Source organism: Urtica dioica, chromosome 5 (assembly GCF_054948205.1).
Source record: "Urtica dioica subsp. dioica isolate 48M chromosome 5, U.dioica_male_clone48M_v1_H2, whole genome shotgun sequence".
NCBI lineage: Eukaryota > Viridiplantae > Streptophyta > Magnoliopsida > Rosales > Urticaceae > Urtica > Urtica dioica.
Genome location: NC_142760.1, coordinates 12443816 through 12456961, shown reverse-complemented (window position 1 = coordinate 12456961; position 13146 = coordinate 12443816). Strand labels below are relative to the sequence as shown.

The 13146-nt window shown below is 46.3% G+C and overlaps 29 non-coding genes across 29 annotated transcripts; all 29 read right to left on the bottom strand.

Moving 5' to 3' along the window:
* Positions 1–252: 252 nt before the first annotated feature.
* On the bottom strand, positions 253–371 carry LOC149396907 (5S ribosomal RNA). Its single transcript, XR_016298677.1, has one exon. It is a non-coding gene; the product is annotated as a 5S ribosomal RNA (ribosomal RNA).
* Positions 372–706: 335 nt separating this feature from the next.
* Positions 707–825, bottom strand: LOC149396906 (5S ribosomal RNA). The gene has a single exon (XR_016298481.1). It is a non-coding gene; the product is annotated as a 5S ribosomal RNA (ribosomal RNA).
* Positions 826–1159: 334 nt separating this feature from the next.
* Positions 1160–1278, bottom strand: LOC149396905 (5S ribosomal RNA). The gene has a single exon (XR_016297312.1). It is a non-coding gene; the product is annotated as a 5S ribosomal RNA (ribosomal RNA).
* Positions 1279–1612: 334 nt separating this feature from the next.
* Positions 1613–1731, bottom strand: LOC149396904 (5S ribosomal RNA). Its single transcript, XR_016299622.1, has one exon. It is a non-coding gene; the product is annotated as a 5S ribosomal RNA (ribosomal RNA).
* Positions 1732–2064: 333 nt separating this feature from the next.
* On the bottom strand, positions 2065–2183 carry LOC149396903 (5S ribosomal RNA). The gene has a single exon (XR_016298998.1). It is a non-coding gene; the product is annotated as a 5S ribosomal RNA (ribosomal RNA).
* Positions 2184–2517: 334 nt separating this feature from the next.
* LOC149396902 (5S ribosomal RNA) lies at positions 2518–2636 on the bottom strand. Its single transcript, XR_016299621.1, has one exon. It is a non-coding gene; the product is annotated as a 5S ribosomal RNA (ribosomal RNA).
* Positions 2637–2970: 334 nt separating this feature from the next.
* LOC149396901 (5S ribosomal RNA) lies at positions 2971–3089 on the bottom strand. Its single transcript, XR_016299620.1, has one exon. It is a non-coding gene; the product is annotated as a 5S ribosomal RNA (ribosomal RNA).
* Positions 3090–3422: 333 nt separating this feature from the next.
* Positions 3423–3541, bottom strand: LOC149396900 (5S ribosomal RNA). Its single transcript, XR_016298996.1, has one exon. It is a non-coding gene; the product is annotated as a 5S ribosomal RNA (ribosomal RNA).
* Positions 3542–3873: 332 nt separating this feature from the next.
* On the bottom strand, positions 3874–3992 carry LOC149396899 (5S ribosomal RNA). Its single transcript, XR_016298297.1, has one exon. It is a non-coding gene; the product is annotated as a 5S ribosomal RNA (ribosomal RNA).
* A 334-nt stretch (positions 3993–4326) lies between these two features.
* On the bottom strand, positions 4327–4445 carry LOC149396898 (5S ribosomal RNA). The gene has a single exon (XR_016299619.1). It is a non-coding gene; the product is annotated as a 5S ribosomal RNA (ribosomal RNA).
* A 334-nt stretch (positions 4446–4779) lies between these two features.
* On the bottom strand, positions 4780–4898 carry LOC149396897 (5S ribosomal RNA). The gene has a single exon (XR_016298247.1). It is a non-coding gene; the product is annotated as a 5S ribosomal RNA (ribosomal RNA).
* Positions 4899–5232: 334 nt separating this feature from the next.
* Positions 5233–5351, bottom strand: LOC149396896 (5S ribosomal RNA). Its single transcript, XR_016297677.1, has one exon. It is a non-coding gene; the product is annotated as a 5S ribosomal RNA (ribosomal RNA).
* A 334-nt stretch (positions 5352–5685) lies between these two features.
* LOC149396895 (5S ribosomal RNA) lies at positions 5686–5804 on the bottom strand. The gene has a single exon (XR_016298533.1). It is a non-coding gene; the product is annotated as a 5S ribosomal RNA (ribosomal RNA).
* A 334-nt stretch (positions 5805–6138) lies between these two features.
* On the bottom strand, positions 6139–6257 carry LOC149396894 (5S ribosomal RNA). Its single transcript, XR_016298246.1, has one exon. It is a non-coding gene; the product is annotated as a 5S ribosomal RNA (ribosomal RNA).
* Positions 6258–6591: 334 nt separating this feature from the next.
* On the bottom strand, positions 6592–6710 carry LOC149396893 (5S ribosomal RNA). The gene has a single exon (XR_016297958.1). It is a non-coding gene; the product is annotated as a 5S ribosomal RNA (ribosomal RNA).
* Positions 6711–7044: 334 nt separating this feature from the next.
* On the bottom strand, positions 7045–7163 carry LOC149396892 (5S ribosomal RNA). Its single transcript, XR_016299617.1, has one exon. It is a non-coding gene; the product is annotated as a 5S ribosomal RNA (ribosomal RNA).
* A 334-nt stretch (positions 7164–7497) lies between these two features.
* Positions 7498–7616, bottom strand: LOC149396891 (5S ribosomal RNA). Its single transcript, XR_016299615.1, has one exon. It is a non-coding gene; the product is annotated as a 5S ribosomal RNA (ribosomal RNA).
* Positions 7617–7950: 334 nt separating this feature from the next.
* LOC149396890 (5S ribosomal RNA) lies at positions 7951–8069 on the bottom strand. Its single transcript, XR_016298326.1, has one exon. It is a non-coding gene; the product is annotated as a 5S ribosomal RNA (ribosomal RNA).
* A 334-nt stretch (positions 8070–8403) lies between these two features.
* LOC149396889 (5S ribosomal RNA) lies at positions 8404–8522 on the bottom strand. The gene has a single exon (XR_016298296.1). It is a non-coding gene; the product is annotated as a 5S ribosomal RNA (ribosomal RNA).
* A 334-nt stretch (positions 8523–8856) lies between these two features.
* On the bottom strand, positions 8857–8975 carry LOC149396888 (5S ribosomal RNA). The gene has a single exon (XR_016298325.1). It is a non-coding gene; the product is annotated as a 5S ribosomal RNA (ribosomal RNA).
* Positions 8976–9309: 334 nt separating this feature from the next.
* LOC149396887 (5S ribosomal RNA) lies at positions 9310–9428 on the bottom strand. Its single transcript, XR_016297653.1, has one exon. It is a non-coding gene; the product is annotated as a 5S ribosomal RNA (ribosomal RNA).
* Positions 9429–9762: 334 nt separating this feature from the next.
* Positions 9763–9881, bottom strand: LOC149396886 (5S ribosomal RNA). Its single transcript, XR_016298324.1, has one exon. It is a non-coding gene; the product is annotated as a 5S ribosomal RNA (ribosomal RNA).
* Positions 9882–10215: 334 nt separating this feature from the next.
* Positions 10216–10334, bottom strand: LOC149396885 (5S ribosomal RNA). The gene has a single exon (XR_016299614.1). It is a non-coding gene; the product is annotated as a 5S ribosomal RNA (ribosomal RNA).
* Positions 10335–10668: 334 nt separating this feature from the next.
* Positions 10669–10787, bottom strand: LOC149396884 (5S ribosomal RNA). Its single transcript, XR_016299088.1, has one exon. It is a non-coding gene; the product is annotated as a 5S ribosomal RNA (ribosomal RNA).
* A 334-nt stretch (positions 10788–11121) lies between these two features.
* On the bottom strand, positions 11122–11240 carry LOC149396883 (5S ribosomal RNA). Its single transcript, XR_016299613.1, has one exon. It is a non-coding gene; the product is annotated as a 5S ribosomal RNA (ribosomal RNA).
* A 334-nt stretch (positions 11241–11574) lies between these two features.
* Positions 11575–11693, bottom strand: LOC149396882 (5S ribosomal RNA). Its single transcript, XR_016299612.1, has one exon. It is a non-coding gene; the product is annotated as a 5S ribosomal RNA (ribosomal RNA).
* Positions 11694–12027: 334 nt separating this feature from the next.
* LOC149396881 (5S ribosomal RNA) lies at positions 12028–12146 on the bottom strand. Its single transcript, XR_016299611.1, has one exon. It is a non-coding gene; the product is annotated as a 5S ribosomal RNA (ribosomal RNA).
* Positions 12147–12480: 334 nt separating this feature from the next.
* On the bottom strand, positions 12481–12599 carry LOC149396880 (5S ribosomal RNA). The gene has a single exon (XR_016299610.1). It is a non-coding gene; the product is annotated as a 5S ribosomal RNA (ribosomal RNA).
* Positions 12600–12933: 334 nt separating this feature from the next.
* On the bottom strand, positions 12934–13052 carry LOC149396879 (5S ribosomal RNA). Its single transcript, XR_016298323.1, has one exon. It is a non-coding gene; the product is annotated as a 5S ribosomal RNA (ribosomal RNA).
* Between the last annotated feature and the right edge of the window lie 94 nt (positions 13053–13146).

The following is a 13146-nucleotide window of genomic DNA, read 5'->3' as shown; positions in this document are numbered from 1 at the left end:
ATCACATAAAATATATGAATTCCTAATAACTTTTCGCGATCTTCGCGTTGGGACGGTTTCGGAAGAGTAAACGGCGAAATTCCGACAAGGTGAACGGGGGAAGGGTAAAATCGTAAATTTCACCCTCGGTCCGGAATTTCGACTTTCACCGGTGAATTGTAAGCGTAAACGGGCATTTGAACAAGACTCGGAGCGATTTTTGGTGAAATTCCATCGTTTCGGCCTCCGAAAAAAATAATTCGCAAAAAAAGAGGGATGCAACACGAGGACTTCCCAGGAGGTCACCCATCCTAGTACTACTCTCGCCCAAGCACGCTTAACTTCGGAGTTCTCATGGGATCCGGTGCATTAGTGCTGGTAAGATCACATCCGCAAGCATTAGCGCGCATTATCTATATAAGAATCAACGCCGCGACTCCCAAAAGCCATAACTACGTCCTCGGTGCACCAAAAATCACATAAAATATATGAATTCCTAATAACTTTTCGCGATCTTCGCGTATGGGACGGTTTCGGAAGAGTGATCGGCGAAATTCCGACAAGGTGAACGGGGGAAGGGTAAAATCGTAAATTTCGCCCTCGGTCCGGAATTTCGACTTTCACCGGTGAATTGTATGCGTAAACGCGCATTTGAACAAGGCTCGGAGCGATTTTTGGTGAAATTCCATCGTTTCGGCCTCCGAAAAAAATAATTCGCAAAAAAAGAGGGATGCAACAAGAGGACTTCCCAGGAGGTCACCCATCCTAGTACTACTCTCGCCCAAGCACGCTTAACTTCGGAGTTCTGATGGGATCCGGTGCATTAGTGCTGGTATGATCGCATCCGCAAGCATAAGCGCGCATTATCTATATAAGAATCAACGCCGCGACTCCCAAAAGCCATAACTACGTCTTCGGTGCACCAAAAATCACATAAAATATATGAATTCCTAATAACTTTTCGCAATCTTCACGTTGGGACGGTTTCGTAAGAGTGATCGGCGAAATTCCGACAAGGTGAACGGGGGAAGGGTAAAATCGTAAATTTTGCCCTCGGTCCGGAATTTCGACTTTCACCGGTGAATTGTAAGCGTAAACGGGCATTTGAACAAGACTCGGAGCGATTTTTGGTGAAATTCCATCGTTTCGGCCTCCGAAAAAAATAATTCGCAAAAAAAGAGGGATGCAACACGAGGACTTCCCAGGAGGTCACCCATCCTAGTACTACTCTCGCCCAAGCACGCTTAACTTCGGAGTTCTGATGGGATCCGGTGCATTAGTGCTGGTATGATCGCATCCGCAAGCATTAGCGCGCATTATCTATATAAGAATCAACGCCGCGACTCCCAAAAGCCATAACTACGTCTTCGGTGCACCAAAAATCACATAAAATATATGAATTCCTAATAACTTTTCGCGATCTTCGCGTTGGGACGGTTTCGGAAGAGTGATCGGCGAAATTCCGACAAGGTGAACGGGGGAAGGGTAAAATCGTAAATTTCGCCCTCGGTCCGGAATTTCGACTTTCACCGGTGAATTGTAAGCGTAAACGAGCATTTGAACAAGGCTCGGAGCGATTTTTGGTGAAATTCCATCATTTCGGCCTCCGAAAAAAATAATTCGCAAAAAAAGAGGGATGCAACACGAGGACTTCCCAGGAGGTCACCCATCCTAGTACTACTCTCGCCCAAGCACGCTTAACTTCGGAGTTCTGATGGGATCCGGTGCATTAGTGCTGGTATGATCGCATCCGCAAGCATTAGCGCGCATTATCTATATAAGAATCAACGCCGCGACTCCCAAAAGCCATAACTACGTCTTCGGTGCACCAAAAATCACATAAAATATATGAATTCCTAATAACTTTTCGCGATCTTCGCGTTGGGACGGTTTCGGAAGAGTGATCGGCGAAATTCCGACAAGGTGAACGGGGGAAGGGTAAAATCGTAAATTTCACCCTCGGTCCGGAATTTCGACTTTCACCGGTGAATTGTAAGCGTAAACGGGCATTTGAACAAGACTCGGAGCGATTTTGGTGAAATTCCATCGTTTCGGCCTCCGAAAAAAATAATTCGCAAAAAAAGAGGGATGCAACACGAGGACTTCCCAGGAGGTCACCCATCCTAGTACTACTCTCGCCCAAGCACGCTTAACTTCGGAGTTCTGATGAGATCCGGTGCATTAGTGCTGGTAAGATCACTTCCGCAAGCATTAGCGCGCATTATCTATATAAGAATCAACGCCGCGACTCCCAAAAGCCATAACTACGTCCTCGGTGCACCAAAAATCACATAAAATATATGAATTCCTAATAACTTTTCGCGATCTTCGCGTTGGGACGGTTTCGGAAGAGTGATCGGCGAAATTCCGACAAGGTGAACGGGGGAAGGGTAAAATCGTAAATTTCACCCTCGGTCCGGAATTTCGACTTTCACCGGTGAATTGTATGCGTAAACGCGCATTTGAACAAGGCTCGGAGCGATTTTTGTTGAAATTCCATCGTTTCGGCCTCCCAAAAAAATAATTCGCAAAAAAAGAGGGATGCAACACGAGGACTTCCCAGGAGGTCACCCATCCTAGTACTACTCTCGCCCAAGCACGCTTAACTTCGGAGTTCTGATGGGATCCGGTGCATTAGTGCTGGTATGATCGCATCCGCAAGCATTAGCGCGCATTATTTATATAAGAATCAACGCCGCGACTCTCAAAAGCCATAACTACGTCCTCGGTGCACCAAAAATCACATAAAATATATGAATTCCTAATAACTTTTCGCGATCTTCGCGTTGGGACGGTTTCGGAAGAGTGATCGGCGAAATTCCGACAAGGTGAACGGGGGAAGGGTAAAATCGTAAATTTCGCCCTCGGTCCGGAATTTCGACTTTCACCGGTGAATTGTAAGCGTAAACGAGCATTTGAACAAGGCTCGGAGCGATTTTTGGTGAAATTCCATCATTTCGGCCTCCGAAAAAAATAATTCGCAAAAAAAGAGGGATGCAACACGAGGACTTCCCAGGAGGTCACCCATCCTAGTACTACTCTCGCCCAAGCACGCTTAACTTCGGAGTTCTGATGGGATCCGGTGCATTAGTGCTGGTATGATCGCATCCGCAAGCATTAGCGCGCATTATCTATATAAGAATCAACGCCGCGACTCCCAAAAGCCATAACTACGTCTTCGGTGCACCAAAAATCACATAAAATATATGAATTCCTAATAACTTTTCGCGATCTTCGCGTTGGGACGGTTTCGGAAGAGTGATCGGCGAAATTCCGACAAGGTGAACGGGGGAAGGGTAAAATCGTAAATTTCACCCTCGGTCCGGAATTTCGACTTTCACCGGTGAATTGTAAGCGTAAACGGGCATTTGAACAAGACTCGGAGCGATTTTGGTGAAATTCCATCGTTTCGGCCTCCGAAAAAAATAATTCGCAAAAAAAGAGGGATGCAACACGAGGACTTCCCAGGAGGTCACCCATCCTAGTACTACTCTCGCCCAAGCACGCTTAACTTCGGAGTTCTGATGAGATCCGGTGCATTAGTGCTGGTAAGATCACTTCCGCAAGCATTAGCGCATTATCTATATAAGAATCAACGCCGCGACTCCCAAAAGCCATAACTACGTCCTCGGTGCACCAAAAATCACATAAAATATATGAATTCCTAATAACTTTTCGCGATCTTCGCGTTGGGACGGTTTCGGAAGAGTGATCGGCGAAATTCCGACAAGGTGAACGGGGGAAGGGTAAAATCGTAAATTTCGCCCTCGGTCCGGAATTTCGACTTTCACCGGTGAATTGTATGCGTAAACGCGCATTTGAACAAGGCTCGGAGCGATTTTTGTTGAAATTCCATCGTTTCGGCCTCCCAAAAAAATAATTCGCAAAAAAAGAGGGATGCAACACGAGGACTTCCCAGGAGGTCACCCATCCTAGTACTACTTTCGCCCAAGCACGCTTAACTTCGGAGTTCTGATGGGATCCGGTGCATTAGTGCTGGTATGATCGCATCCGCAAGCATTAGCGCGCATTATCTATATAAGAATCAACGCCGCGACTCCCAAAAGCCATAACTACGTCTTCGGTGCACCAAAAATCACATAAAATATATGAATTCCTAATAACTTTTCGCAATCTTCGCGTTGAGACGGTTTCGGAAGAGTGATCGGCGAAATGCCGACAAGGTGAACGGGGGAAGGGTAAAATCGTAAATTTTGCCCTCGGTCCGGAATTTCGACTTTAACCGGTGAATTGTAAGCGTAAACGGGCATTTGAACAAGACTCGGAGCGATTTTTGGTGAAATTCCATCGTTTCGGCCTCCGAAAAAAATAATTCGCAAAAAAAGAGGGATGCAACACGAGGACTTCCCAGGAGGTCACCCATCCTAGTACTACTCTCGCCCAAGCACGCTTAACTTCGGAGTTCTGATGGGATCCGGTGCATTAGTGCTGGTATGATCGCATCCGCAAGCATTAGCGCGCATTATCTATATAAGAATCAACGCCGCGACTCCCAAAAGCCATAACTACGTCTTCGGTGCACCAAAAATCACATAAAATATATGAATTCCTAATAACTTTTCGCGATCTTCGCGTTGGGACGGTTTCGGAAGAGTGATCGGCGAAATTCCGACAAGGTGAACGGGGGAAGGGTAAAATCGTAAATTTCGCCCTCGGTCCGGAATTTCGACTTTCACCGGTGAATTGTAAGCGTAAACGAGCATTTGAACAAGGCTCGGAGCGATTTTTGGTGAAATTCCATCGTTTCGGCCTCCGAAAAAAATAATTCGCAAAAAAAGAGGGATGCAACACGAGGACTTCCCAGGAGGTCACCCATCCTAGTACTACTCTCGCCCAAGCACGCTTAACTTCGGAGTTCTGATGGGATCCGGTGCATTAGTGCTGGTATGATCGCATCGGCAAGCATTAGCGCGCATTATCTATATAAGAATCAACGCCGCGACTCCCAAAAGCCATAACTACGTCTTCGGTGAACCAAAAATCACATAAAATATATGAATTCCTAATAACTTTTCGCGATCTTCGCGTTAGGACGGTTTCGGAAGAGTGATCGGCGAAATTCCGACAAGGTGAACGGGGGAAGGGTAAAATCGTAAATTTTTCCCTCGGTCCGGAATTTCGACTTTCACCGGTGAATTGTAAGCGTAAACGGGCATTTGAACAAGACTCGGAGCGATTTTTGGTGAAATTCCATCGTTTCGGCCTCCGAAAAAAATAATTCGCAAAAAAAGAGGGATGCAACACGAGGACTTCCCAGGAGGTCACCCATCCTAGTACTACTCTCGCCCAAGCACGTTTAACTTCGGAGTTCTGATGGGATCCGGTGCATTAGTGCTGGTATGATCGCATCCGCAAGCATTAGCGCGCATTATCTATATAAGAATCAACGCCGCGACTCCCAAAAGCCATAACTACGTCTTCGGTGCACCAAAAATCACATAAAATATATGAATTCCTAATAACTTTTCGCGATCTTCGCGTTGGGACGGTTTCGGAAGAGTGATCGGCGAAATTCCGACAAGGTGAACGGGGGAAGGGTAAAATCGTAAATTTCGCCCTCGGTCCGGAATTTCGACTTTCACCGGTAAATTGTAAGCGTAAACGAGCATTTGAACAAGGCTCGGAGCGATTTTTGGTGAAATTCCATCGTTTCGGTCTCCGAAAAAAATAATTCGCAAAAAAAGAGGGATGCAACACGAGGACTTCCCAGGAGGTCACCCATCCTAGTACTACTATCGCCCAAGCACGCTTAACTTCGGAGTTCTGATGGGATCCGGTGCATTAGTGCTGGTATGATCGCATCCGCAAGCATTAGCGCGCATTATCTATATAAGAATCAACGCCGCGACTCCCAAAAGCCATAACTACGTCTTCGGTGCACCAAAAATCACATAAAATATATGAATTCCTAATAACTTTTCGCGATCTTCGCGTTGGGACGGTTTCGGAAGAGTGATCAGCGAAATTCCGACAAGGTGAACGGGGGAAGGGTAAAATCGTAAATTTCGCCCTCGGTCCGGAATTTCGACTTTCACCGGTGAATTGTAAGCGTAAACGAGCATTTGAACAAGGCTCGGAGCGATTTTTGGTGAAATTCCATCGTTTCGGCCTCCGAAAAAAATAATTCGCAAAAAAAGAGGGATGCAACACGAGGACTTCCCAGGAGGTCACCCATCCTAGTACTACTCTCGCCCAAGCACGCTTAACTTCGGAGTTCTGATGGGATCCGGTGCATTAGTGCTGGTATGATCGCATCGGCAAGCATTAGCGCGCATTATCTAAATAAGAATCAACGCCGCGACTCCCAAAAGCCATAACTACGTCTTCGGTGCACCAAAAATCACATAAAATATATGAATTCCTAATAACTTTTCGCGATCTTCGCGTTAGGACGGTTTCGGAAGAGTGATCGGCGAAATTCCGACAAGGTGAACGGGGGAAGGGTAAAATCGTAAATTTTGCCCTCGGTCCGGAATTTCGACTTTCACCGGTGAATTGTAAGCGTAAACGGGCATTTGAACAAGACTCGGAGCGATTTTTGGTGAAATTCCATCGTTTCGGCCTCCGAAAAAAATAATTCGCAAAAAAAGAGGGATGCAACACGAGGACTTCCCAGGAAGTCACCCATCCAAGTACTACTCTCGCCCAAGCACGCTTAACTTCGGAGTTCTGATGGGATCCGGTGCATTAGTGCTGGTATGATCGCATCCGCAAGCATTAGCGTGCATTATCTATATAAGAATCAACGCCGCGACTCCCAAAAGCCATAACTACGTCTTCGGTGCACCAAAAATCACATAAAATATATGAATTCCTAATAACTTTTCGCGATCTTCGCGTTGGGACGGTTTCGGAAGAGTGATCGGCGTAATTCCGACAAGGTGAACGCGGGAAGGGTAAAATCGTAAATTTCGCCCTCGGTCCGGAATTTCGACTTTCACCGGTGAATTGTAAGCGTAAACGAGCATTTGAACAAGGCTCGGAGCGATTTTTGGTGAAATTCCATCGTTTCGGCCTCCGAAAAAAATAATTCGCAAAAAAAGAGGGATGCAACACGAGGACTTCCCAGGAGGTCACCCATCCTAGTACTACTCTCGCCCAAGCACGCTTAACTTCGGAGTTCTGATGGGATCCGGTGCATTAGTGCTGGTATGATCGCATCCGCAAGCATTAGCGCGCATTATCTATATAAGAATCAACGCCGCGACTCCCAAAAGCCATAACTACGTCTTCGGTGCACCAAAAATCACATAAAATATATGAATTCCTAATAACTTTTCGCGATCTTCGCGTTGGGACGGTTTCGGAAGAGTGATCGGCGAAATTCCGACAAGGTGAACGCGGGAAGGGTAAAATCGTAAATTTTGCCCTCGATCCGGAATTTCGACTTTCACCGGTGAATTGTAAGCGTAAACGAGCATTTGAACAAGGCTCGGAGCGATTTTTGGTGAAATTCCATCGTTTCGGCCTCCGAAAAAAATAATTCGCAAAAAAAGAGGGATGCAACACGAGGACTTCCCAGGAGGTCACCCATCCTAGTACTACTCTCGCCCAAGCACGCTTAACTTCGGAGTTCTGATGGGATCCGGTGCATTAGTGCTGGTATGATCGCATCCGCAAGCATTAGCGCGCATTATCTATATAAGAATCAACGCCGCAACTCCCAAAAGCCATAACTACGTCTTCGGTGCACCAAAAATCACATAAAATATATGAATTCCTAATAACTTTTCGCGATCTTCGCGTTGGGACGGTTTCGGAAGAGTGATCGGCGAAATTCCGACAAGGTGAACGGGGGAAGGGTAAAATCGTAAATTTCACCCTCGGTCCGGAATTTCGACTTTCACCGGTGAATTGTAAGCGTAAACGGGCAATTGAACAAGACTCGGAGCGATTTTTGTTGAAATTCCATCGTTTCGGCCTCCGAAAAAAATAATTCGCAAAAAAAGAGGGATGCAACACGAGGACTTCCCAGGAGGTCACCCATCCTAGTACTACTCTCGCCCAAGCACGCTTAACTTCGGAGTTCTGATGGGATCCGGTGCATTAGTGCTGGTAAGATCACATCCGCAAGCATTAGCGCGCATTATCTATATAAGAATCAACGCCGCGACTCCCAAAATCCATAACTACGTCCTCGGTGCACCAAAAATCACATAAAATATATGAATTCCTAATAACTTTTCGCGATCTTCGCGTTGGGACGGTTTCGGAAGAGTGATCGGCGAAATTCCGACAAGGTGAACGGGGGAAGGGTAAAATCGTAAATTTCGCCCTCGGTCCGGAATTTCGACTTTCACCGGTGAATTGTAAGCGTAAACGAGCATTTGAACAAGGCTCGGAGCGATTTTTGGTGAAATTCCATCGTTTCGGCCTCCGAAAAAAATAATTCGCAAAAAAAGAGGGATGCAACACGAGGACTTCCCAGGAGGTCACCCATCCTAGTACTACTTTCGCCCAAGCACGCTTAACTTCGGAGTTCTGATGGGATCCGGTGCATTAGTGCTGGTATGATCGCATCCGCAAGCATTAGCGCGCATTATCTATATAAGAATCAACGCCGCGACTCCCAAAAGCCATAACTACGTCTTCGGTGCACCAAAAATCACATAAAATATATGAATTCCTAATAACTTTTCGCGATCTTCGCGTTGGGACGGTTTCGGAAGAGTGATCGGCGAAATTCCGACAAGGTGAACGGGGGAAGGGTAAAATCGTAAATTTCACCCTCGGTCCGGAATTTCGACTTTCACCGGTGAATTGTAAGCGTAAACGGGCAATTGAACAAGACTCGGAGCGATTTTTGTTGAAATTCCATCGTTTCGGCCTCCGAAAAAAATAATTCGCAAAAAAAGAGGGATGCAACACGAGGACTTCCCAGGAGGTCACCCATCCTAGTACTACTCTCGCCCAAGCACGCTTAACTTCGGAGTTCTGATGGGATCCGGTGCATTAGTGCTGGTAAGATCACATCCGCAAGCATTAGCGCGCATTATCTATATAAGAATCAACGCCGCGACTCCCAAAAGCCATAACTACGTCTTCGGTGCACCAAAAATCACATAAAATATATGAATTCCTAATAACTTTTCGCGATCTTCGCGTTGGGACGGTTTCGGAAGAGTGATCGGCGAAATTCCGACAAGGTGAACGGGGGAAGGGTAAAATCGTAAATTTCGCCCTCGGTCCGGAATTTCGACTTTCACCGGTGAATTGTAAGCGTAAACGAGCATTTGAACAAGGCTCGGAGCGATTTTTGGTGAAATTCCATCGTTTCGGCCTCCGAAAAAAATAATTCGCAAAAAAAGAGGGATGCAACACGAGTACTTCCCAGGAGGTCACCCATCCTAGTACTACTCTCGCCCAAGCACGCTTAACTTCGGAGTTCTGATGGGATCCGGTGCATTAGTGCTGGTATGATCGCATCCGCAAGCATTAGCGCGCATTATCTATATAAGAATCAACGCCGCGACTCCCAAAAGCCATAACTACGTCTTCGGTGCACCAAAAATCACATAAAATATATGAATTCCTAATAACTTTTCGCGATCTTCGCGTTGGGACGGTTTCGGAAGAGTGATCGGCGAAATTCCGACAAGGTGAACGGGGGAAGGGTAAAATCGTAAATTTCACCCTCGGTCCGGAATTTCGACTTTCACCGGTGAATTGTAAGCGTAAACGGGCAATTGAACAAGACTCGGAGCGATTTTTGTTGAAATTCCATCGTTTCGGCCTCCGAAAAAAATAATTCGCAAAAAAAGAGGGATGCAACACGAGGACTTCCCAGGAGGTCACCCATCCTAGTACTACTCTCGCCCAAGCACGCTTAACTTCGGAGTTCTGATGGGATCCGGTGCATTAGTGCTGGTAAGATCACATCCGCAAGCATTAGCGCGCATTATCTATATAAGAATCAACGCCGCGACTCCCAAAATCCATAACTACGTCCTCGGTGCACCAAAAATCACATAAAATATATGAATTCCTAATATCTTTTCGCGATCTTCGCGTTGGGACGGTTTCGGAAGAGTGATCGGCGAAATTCCGACAAGGTGAACGGGGGAAGGGTAAAATCGTAAATTTCGCCCTCGGTCCGGAATTTCGACTTTCACCGGTGAATTGTAAGCGTAAACGAGCATTTGAACAAGGCTCGGAGCGATTTTTGGTGAAATTCCATCGTTTCGGCCTCCGAAAAAAATAATTCGCAAAAAAAGAGGGATGCAACACGAGGACTTCCCAGGAGGTCACCCATCCTAGTACTACTCTCGCCCAAGCACGCTTAACTTCGGAGTTCTGATGGGATCCGGTGCATTAGTGCTGGTATGATCGCATCCGCAAGCATTAGCGCGCATTATCTATATAAGAATCAACGCCGCGACTCCCAAAAGCCATAACTACGTCTTCGGTGCACCAAAAATCACATAAAATATATGAATTCCTAATAACTTTTCGCGATCTTCGCGTTGGGACGGTTTCGGAAGAGTGATCGGCGAAATTCCGACAAGGTGAACGGGGGAAGGGTAAAATCGTAAATTTCACCCTCGGTCCGGAATTTCGACTTTCACCGGTGAATTGTAAGCGTAAACGGGCAATTGAACAAGACTCGGAGCGATTTTTGTTGAAATTCCATCGTTTCGGCCTCCGAAAAAAATAATTCGCAAAAAAAGAGGGATGCAACACGAGGACTTCCCAGGAGGTCACCCATCCTAGTACTACTCTCGCCCAAGCACGCTTAACTTCGGAGTTATGATGGGATCCGGTGCATTAGTGCTGGTAAGATCACATCCGCAAGCATTAGCGCGCATTATCTATATAAGAATCAACGCCGCGACTCCCAAAAGCCATAACTACGTCTTCGGTGCACCAAAAATCACATAAAATATATGAATTCCTAATAACTTTTCGCGATCTTCGCGTTGGGACGGTTTCGGAAGAGTGATCGGCGAAATTCCGACAAGGTGAACGGGGGAAGGGTAAAATCGTAAATTTCGCCCTCGGTCCAGAATTTCGACTTTCACCGGTGAATTGTAAGCGTAAACGCGCATTTGAACAAGGCTCGGAGCGATTTTTGGTGAAATTCCATCGTTTCGGTCTCCGAAAAAAATAATTCGCAAAAAAAGAGGGATGCAACACGAGGACTTCCCAGGAGGTCACCCATCCTAGTACTACTCTCGCCCAAGCACGCTTAACTTCGGAGTTCTGATGGGATCCGGTGCATTAGTGCTGGTATGATCGCATCCGCAAGCATTAACGCGCATTATCTATATAAGAATCAACGCCGCGACTCCCAAAAGCCATAACTACGTCCTCGGTGCACCAAAAATCACATAAAATATATGAATTCCTAATAACTTTTCGCGATCTTCGCGTTGGGACGGTTTCGGAAGAGTGATCGGCGAAATTCCGACAAGGTGAACGGGGGAAGGGTAAAATCGTAAATTTCACCCTCGGTCCGGAATTTCGACTTTCACCGGTGAATTGTAAGCGTAAACGGGCATTTGAACAAGACTCGGAGCGATTTTTGGTGAAATTCCATCGTTTCGGCCTCCGAAAAAAATAATTCGCAAAAAAAGAGGGATGCAACACGAGGACTTCCCAGGAGGTCACCCATCCTAGTACTACTCTCGCCCAAGCACGCTTAACTTCGGAGTTCTGATGGGATCCGGTGCATTAGTGCTGGTATGATCGCATCCGCAAGCATTAGCGCGCATTATCTATATAAGAATCAACGCCGCGACTCCCAAAAGCCATAACTACGTCTTCGGTGCACCAAAAATCACATAAAATATATGAATTCCTAATAACTTTTCGCGATCTTCGCGTTGGGACGGTTTCGGAAGAGTGATCGGCGAAATTCCGACAAGGTGAACGGGGGAAGGGTAAAATCGTAAATATCACCCTCGGTCCGGAATTTCGACTTTCACCGGTGAATTGTATGCGTAAACGCGCATTTGAACAAGGCTCGGAGCGATATTTGGTGAAATTCCATCGTTTCGGCCTCCGAAAAAAATAATTCGCAAAAAAAGAGGGATGCAACACGAGGACTTCCCAGGAGGTCACCCATCCTAGTACTACTCTCGCCCAAGCACGCTTAACTTCGGAGTTCTGATGGGATCCGGTGCATTAGTGCTGGTATGATCGCATCCGCAAGCATTAGCGCGCATTATCTATATAAGAATCAACGCCGCGACTCCCAAAAGCCATAACTACGTCTTCGGTGCACCAAAAATCACATAAAATATATGAATTCCTAATAACTTTTCGCGATATTCGCGTTGGGACGGTTTCGGAAGAGTGATCGGCGAAATTCCGACAAGGTGAACGGGGGAAGGGTAAAATCGTAAATTTTGCCCTCGGTCCGGAATTTCGACTTTCACCGGTGAATTGTATGCGTAAACGCGCATTTGAACAAGGCTCGGAGCGATATTTGGTGAAATTCCATCGTTTCGGCCTCCGAAAAAAATAATTCGCAAAAAAAGAGGGATGCAACACGAGGACTTCCCAGGAGGTCACCCATCCTAGTACTACTCTCGCCCAAGCACGCTTAACTTCGGAGTTCTGATGGGATCCGGTGCATTAGTGCTGGTATGATCGCATCCGCAAGCATTAGCGCGCATTATCTATATAAGAATCAACGCCGCGACTCCCAAAAGCCATAACTACGTCTTCGGTGCACCAAAAATCACATAAAATATATGAATTCCTAATAACTTTTCGCGATCTTCGCGTTGGGACGGTTTCGGAAGAGTGATCGGCGAAATTCCGACAAGGTGAACGGGGGAAGGGTAAAATCGTAAATTTCACCCTCGGTCCGGAATTTCGACTTTCACCGGTGAATTGTAAGCGTAAACGGGCAATTGAACAAGACTCGGAGCGATTTTTGTTGAAATTCCATCGTTTCGGCCTCCGAAAAAAATAATTCGCAAAAAAAGAGGGATGCAACACGAGGACTTCCCAGGAGGTCACCCATCCTAGTACTACTCTCGCCCAAGCACGCTTAACTTCGGAGTTCTGATGGGATCCGGTGCATTAGTGCTGGTAAGATCACATCCGCAAGCATTAGCGCGCATTATCTATATAAGAATCAACGCCGCGACTCCCAAAATCCATAACTACGTCCTCGGTGCACCAAAAATCACATAAAAT